We start from the raw sequence: 7586 nt of genomic DNA, 5'->3' as shown, positions 1-7586 counted from the left end.
CTTGATGAGTATGAAGTGTCCTTCCCCATCCCTTTTGATTAATTTTGGTAGAAAGACTTTTTTTTTATCAGATATTAGAATGGCTACTCCTGCTTGCTTCTTGGGTCCATTTGCTTCGAAAGCCATCTTACAGCCCTTTACCCTCGGGTAATGTCTATCTTTGTGACTTAGGTGTGTTTCTTGTATGCAACAGATTGGTGGGTCTTGTTTACGCATCCATTCTTTTAGTTTGTGTCTTTTTATTGGAGAATTGAGTCCATTGATGTTGAGAGAGATTAATGACCAGTGGCTGTTAGGTCCTTTGATTTTGATGTTGGCTGTGGTCATAAGGTTGTGTACTTGGTTGCTTTTTGTTTTACTGTAGTGAGGTTAATTATTTCCTGTGTTTTCTTGAAAGTAGCTAGGTTTCTTCGGTATTATTTTTCCTTCTAGTGTCTTCTGTAACGCTGGATTTGTGTGTAGGTATTGTTGAAATTTGTTTTCCTCATTGATTATCTTGTTTTCTCCGTCTATGAGGACTGAGAGTTTTGCTGGGTTAGTAGCCTGAGCTGACATCTGTGTTCTCTTAGGTTCTTCATGATACTCCTCCAGGCCCTTTTGGCTTTCATAGTCTCTGTTGAAAAGTCAGGTGTGATTCTAATGAGTTTGCCATTATACGTTACTTGGTCTTTTTCCCTTGTAGCTTTTAGTATTTTTTTCTTTGTTCTATATACTTTCCTTTTTGATTATTATGTGGCAAAAGGATTTTCTTTTCCAGTCTAATTTATTGGGTGTAGACCTCTTGTATTCTTATTGGCCTCTCCTTCAAGTTGGGGAAATTTTCTTCAATGATTTTGTTGAAAATATTTTCTGATCTTTAGAGGAGGGAATCTCCTTTTTCCTCTATTCCTATTATTCTTAGGTTTTGTCTTTTATATTGTCTTGAATTTCTTGGATGCTCTGTGTCAGGAATTTTTTAGATTTAAGATTTTCTTTGAGAGATACATCAATTTCTTTCATTGTTTCTTCCACACCTGAGATTCTTTCTTCCATCTCTTGTAGTCAGTTGGTTATGTTGACCTCTGTAGTTCCTGTTTTCTTCCCTAATTTCTTTCTGTCAACAATTTCCTCCATTTGTGTTTTCTTTAATTTTTCCAATTCTATCTTCAGTTCTTGAGCTGTTTTGTTGATTTCCTTCACCTGTCTGACTATAATTTTCCTTCAATTCCTTCAGCTGTTTGTTTGAACAATCCTCTATTTCTTTTATTTGTTTCATTCATTTAAGTATTTCCTTTCTAACGACCACGAACTGTTTGGCTGCAACTTCATGTATGTCTTTATGGATGGCCATAATCTGTTTGACTTTATCTTCCTCTAGTTCTTTACACATTTTTTTTTGTTTCCTCTATTATCCTCTTCATAAACATAGATGTTAGGTCATCTCTTTTAATTTCATTTATGCTGAGTTGTCCAGGGCTGCTTGCCCCTGTATAATTGGGTTCTGGACATGCTATATTGCTCTGTCTTTTGCTGGTTGAGCTTTTAGTCTGGCCTCTACCCAATACCTGGCAATCTTAGGTATTGGGTGTTATTTTTTGGTGGTTCCTGGGATCCTGTGGCAGAGAGAATCCCCTTGGCAGGAAGATGGTTTTTCCTGAAGGAAGCCTCCTCAGATTTTTGGGTATGCTCACTAAATGGACAGTGTTTTTCAGGAATTGCCAGAGCTCAACTCAGGCATAGAGACCTGAGTGGTAACTGTGGTCCTTGCTAGTCAAGAGGGCTCCCCACTCACCTGGAGAAGTCCTGGAGACAGCTGCCCTGCTTCTGGGTTTCTTGCTTTAAACTTATTGACCTGCTGCTGTATCCTGTGTGTCCCTTGGTTTGGTCAGTTTTCTTAGGGATAAGTGGTTGTTCCTTGGAGCAGTATCTGGGGGTTGATCTCGGGGACCCAGATTTCTGTAGGTCTTAGGTTGGAGCTCTGTGCCTCAGTACCCAAGTGGTAATCTGTGCAGGTGATTACCACTCTCCTGGTAGCAATAGGCTAACTGGTGCACAGTAGGTCCCTGGGTTGGGCTGGTCTGTGAGACCTTTTCCAGGGATATACTGGGTGGCCTAATCATGTCCTGGTTTCCGTCCTTCCTTGTCAGGTTTACTCTTGACAGGGACTCCCAGTCTCTGTTGACCTGGGGCACACATCTCTATCTGTGATGGAGAGCTGGGCTTGCAGCAAGTCTCTGTGCTCGCACCTGGAGCCCATTTCAGTGCTGGTGGCACACATCCGTCATTCTGCGAGACCTTTTCCAGGGAAAGACTGGGTGACCCTAAGTCAGTCCCATTTCCTTCCTTCCCTGTGGGTTTTTCTCATGACTGGGACTGCCAGTCCTGGTGTTTTTGTGCCCACCATTCAGCCTGGGAAGGTGATCAGGACACACAGGCATGTGGCTCTGGTCTGGCTACCTAGTGCCTGCGCGACTGGGATCTCTTCTGTGTTCTGGCTGGGTGACCTGAGAGTGGACCCAACTGACCATGCCATGGGGGTTTCCTCTCACCTGGGAAACATGATGGCTGTTGTTTTAGGGCCCAGAGTTTAGTCTCTTGGTTGCTGTACAGAAAACGTTGTCCTGCTCCTCAGACACAGTGTTCTCCTGGTGCTGCCATCTTGTCACTCTCTCCAATTAAATGCTTTTGTTATAAGAGTTTCTTTGATCATCTTGACTCTTCACAACAATAGAAAGTAACTAGAACAGGGCAAGAAAGAAGAGACAAGTGCTTTAGATAGACCTTTGAGATAAAACTTTGCCATTAAATGGATGTACAGAGGAAGAAAATCCTCGGAGATGAGAGAAATGACCAGAGCAGTGGTGAGAGGAAAGGCAGGATAATTTTGACTCACAAAAATTAAGGGTACATAGTGTTCAATGAAAAAGAAAACACATGTACATATCAAACTTGTTGAGTAGAGGATAGTGAGAAGATTTGTTGGGTAAGATGCCTGCTGCTGAGCCTGACATTATGACAATCTCAGATGAATCCTTGTAACCACATGCTGGAAGGAGAAAACAACTGCAATTGTCTTCTGACAAATGCATGCACCCTGGGGAACTCTTGTTTACCTTTTAAAGACAAATGCACACATACATGCAGAGAGATGGAGAAAGACAGAGAGAGGCAGAGACCATGACAGAGAGTGAGAGAATAAATAAAATGTAGTGAAATGTACTGAGGGTTTGAGGATGGACAATATTATACTGAAATCTTCTAGCACTCTGTTCAAAGCCTCCTTGACACTAGATCAAGTAGTCCTTCTTCCAACCCCCTTCAGGAAGCAGAGAATTTATGGCACTACTACAAGAAATTATAAGACAAGTATACTAAATTAAGTGGCAGTCCAGGTGGCAGTCTGGGGATGAGCGGCTGATTGCTTGATATATACAAGGCCTTGGATTGATCAATACCACAAGAAATAAAACCCAAAGGAAAGACAGAGGAAGGTCATAAGAGATACATAGCACTACGTCATACAAACATTTTCTTCTCTTAATTCCTGAGAGAGTCTGTGATCTATTTTCTAGAAGGAGGAGAAACAAAGGGCAAAAAAGTAAGGGTCCTTGAGAGTTCATTTTTCTCCTCATTAGCTATTTTCCACAAAAGCAAATGCAGAGAGTGGTTCTAGCACAATAACAAACATGACAACCAATAAGCTCCATTATGTCTAGGATTTATGTTTACTTTATTGCTTTATTGCAGACACCAAGAAGAATGTCTGATACATAGTAAATGATTAATAAATAACAGCAGACAGTACAATGAAATCAAAAGGATAATTGGAGCCCAATGCAGCCCGAAATATAATCTTGCCCTTTAATAACTCCTTGTGACTGTTTATACTCAGAGAAAGAGAAGGTCACATTTGATAAAACTAATAGACTCCTAAACAAGAAGGAACCATGAGTTGCTTGCAGAACTTATATTTATTATGGTTATTGCCTCTTTAAATTTACTCAACCACAACAAACAAACAAACAAACATGGAACCATCTGATAGCTGTTGCTTCTTTCTTTTCTGTATTTCCAAATAATACTAATTCTGCAAAAAGGAGACAGGAAAGCATTTTCAGGTGCAACACTCCTGTTGCTATTAATTGGTGATTATTGTAACAGGAACAACAGCTTGTGTGTTTTCTATGATGTGGTTATTTGGTGAGTTGACTCCATTTTGGCAGGTGACCACAGAAATAAGAGAAGTGAAAGTGCTCCCAGCAAGGTGCATTAACAATATATCTTCTTAAGTGTTTTCTTTTGTGTCTCTTTCGGGCTAAAGAAACCCATGGTCAATTGTTCATGGAAGAACTTGCAGTGCCTTTCATTATCTCCGGGCTTCTTTTCTGTTCCTCATGATTCTAGGCTGAAGGAAGGATGAAAAAGTTTCCTTACCAAAGTGTTGACTACTATAAAACCGAAAACAAACAAACAAACAAACAAAACAAAACAAAATTCTTGAAAGGAAAGAGCTGCCCCTTTTAGAAAGGCTTTCCTGGTAATAGAGAACCATCGTGGCCTTTTTCATTCCTTTGAATGTTCTATTCAGATTATTGACTCCTTGTAATGCTTTATTACTTTAGCTTGGCTGCTGCAAAACTCTGGCAGTTTTCCACCTAAATTTCTGTCTGTCTTCTTTCTTTCACTCAAGCAGGCATGTAGAACCCTTTACCATTGGTATGCAAGGTTGTCATCTACAAAGCTCAAGCTCAAGAGCTGTAGGAGCTTGCAATTGAGTTACAAGAGAAAACAAACCACAACATTTTTAGTTATTTCATGTTGACTCTGTGCTCATCCACTTTCATAGTTACTCTAGGGCACATGAGGCCTGTAAACTGCCAGTTAGACATAGCAACATGTTGTACTACATACCCAGATTTAAGCTTTCTTCTTTCTATATTACTCATCTTCTTTTTTTTTTCAGTTTTTAACTTTTAATGAACTTGTAAACAAAAAGCTCCCATTTCAAAATAAAAACAAATCTCAGATCATATAGATGTTTACAGTGATTACATTTATCTAAGCAACACACATACATGTTCAGTTGTAAGACAGCAACTGTTGGGGCCACTTAATGAATGAAGAGGCTCACAACTGATCTTCTATGAAAGAGGTTTATTAGGTGGATATGAAGAGAGGGAGGGAAGGGAGAGCAGGATATGATGGGGAGAAAGAAAGGGGGAAAGTGCCCTGATAGAGAAAGGACCAAGAGAGCAAAAGACCAAGAGAGGACCAAGAGAGAGACCACATGGCCAGCTGGTCCCTTTAAAGGGCAAGGTAACCACGCCTTCCAGGTGTGGCCACCTGGCCTGTGACACATGTTGACATCATAAGTTGCTAGGCAACCCAGAAGCAGGTTTTGTTCCAAAATCTTAACAGCAACTAAATTTCCATGACAAATATGCTTTTTAATAGCAAGAATATTATAGAGTTATTGCAGAATCCAAAGAATAATCTAGTAGTCACTATGCTTTATTTTTTTTTCTTATGTCTTCACTTTAGATGCTGTTATTTCTAGCACAGGTAAGGAGGTAGAGTTTTTCAATGCTCAAACACTGGAATCTTTGGTTGCTACCATATCAGCTGGCCTGCAAACAAGAAGCCAGCCATTTAAAGAATGTTTTAAGTTAACAATTTGCAAAACCCAGGGAAGGAAAACCCTAAGAACATACAATTGTGAACATTTACAAGCATCACAACTGTGGCCGAAGACTGTTCATGCCGTTCTTCTGAAATGAGATCCCAAAGCAGTATAGTTCAAAATAAAAGGTTTTAAAAACAACAAAAAACAGTTGGCATATGCACAATTTCTCCACCAATTTATGTGTCAACCATTTAGTTAACTTTTCCACTTGAAAAAAAATGCAATAGAAAAACAAACACCATGTTTTGATATTTCAGTTAATATTCACAATTACAGAGGGTACAGCTTAGGATCTGCATCAGCAATGCTGTCCAGAGCCAGTTTATACTGAAATTAAGTTCTTTACACCAATAAACAGTTGCCCACAACTGCTGGCTAGTGTACATATGAACTAAAATATCTAGAATTGTGGAGAAACAAATCCTGCTCCAATCATCTGCTCTGCTGCTTCTCTTCCTCAATTCTTGCTTAGAAACCTTTCATGTTACTCTTGATTTTTTAAGTTAGCTTGCCTGTGGGGGTTTGGACCTGCTGACCTTGTCCACCGGAAGAGGCTGCCTGCTGTACTGTTTTCTGCTTTAACATCATCCAATCAAATGTACTGTTGTTCAGGGACCTGAAAAGGATGCAGAATAGCTGCCTCAGATACATGTAATCCGGAGCTTCCTCAAAGCACAGCCCATGACAGTAATCTAAGTACATGGCATATTCTGCAGGAAACCCCTTACAAAAAACGTCAACAGGAGTGGACATCTTTTCACTAATCTTTTCATATTTTTGTTTCTTTGTTGTAGCTTTTAGCCCTTGCCATGGTTCTATTAAAATACATCAAAACATATCCTAAATATTCCATGTCATCCTTGCGACTCTCCTCAGTATCAAGATTGATTCTAGCATATCATGCAATCCCAGTTTGGATTTTATATTCTCTTCATGGAATGTGTTGCCTTGTCTTGCTGTCTCTGTACTTTTCGGCCAAACAAAAATCAATAAGGAATAACTTATTTCAGTGACATCCAATACCCATTAAGAAGTTATCTGGTTCAGTGTCTCTGTGTATATAATTCTTTGTAGGCACATATTTGGTTCCACTGATCATCTGGTCAGCTAAAGTACAGTCTTCATAGTGATCCTTCTTGAATAGAAATTCAAGAGGTCTTTAAGGCTAGGCCTCAGGAGATCCGTGACTAGCATATTGTACTCTTTTGTCCATACCACTGTATGTGAGGGATGCCAACCCCACCTTGAAAAATCTTATACAGATTGATCTCACACAGCAACTGGGGATGCCTACCTTCTGGGATTCTAGCTTCACTGCCACTTCCTCACCATTGGTGATGTAGATCACCATATAAATGACCACGGAGGAACCAGATCCTATCTTCCTCACCAGTTTGTATTTCCCTCCAAAGATAAATTCTGCCTTGGAGAGGATGCTTCTCGCCATTCTAAGACCTGAAGATAGAGGCAGGAGCCAAGCCTGACACCTCTGGGAAGAGGATGGAGTCCTCTGGGGATGTTCCACGCAGCAGAACTGTGGAGCATGGCAGACAATGGAAAACCGATGCTTTTGTTGGCTTTACAGGGTGCAGAATCAGCTTACAGAAGCCAGATCGCTGCTTGATGAGGGCCAGGCCTCAGTTACTGGTTGCAGCTGCTGAAGCTAGGCCACTTGCTATTTGGGAGGCCACCGATGTCTCGAGTTTGCGGTGATATCATGGGCTGGGAAAGGGGCGCAGTAAATTAGGGCAGTGGTCCCACTGCCACCACTATCTCAGGCTCCAGCCAGGGGAGAAACCATCATTCTGCCGAGGATGCCATCTTGTTGCTACCCCAGCTCCAGCCAACCCAATGATCCTAGTCCCAGGGAGCCGTTTCTTCCAGTCATCTTGTTTATTCAGCTTATTTTCCATTTTTTTCCTCC

The 7586-nt window shown here is 40.7% G+C and overlaps 1 pseudogene; it reads right to left on the bottom strand.

Annotated features, from left to right (window-relative positions):
- Window positions 1–6078: 6078 nt before the first annotated feature.
- LOC129674893 (casein kinase I-like) lies at window positions 6079–7109 on the bottom strand (annotated as a pseudogene).
- Between the last annotated feature and the right edge of the window lie 477 nt (window positions 7110–7586).

Source organism: Psammomys obesus, unplaced genomic scaffold (genome assembly GCF_907164565.1).
Source record: "Psammomys obesus unplaced genomic scaffold, mPsaObe1.curated_primary_1811, whole genome shotgun sequence".
NCBI lineage: Eukaryota > Metazoa > Chordata > Mammalia > Rodentia > Muridae > Psammomys > Psammomys obesus.
This window is presented reverse-complemented; position numbering and strand designations above follow the sequence as displayed.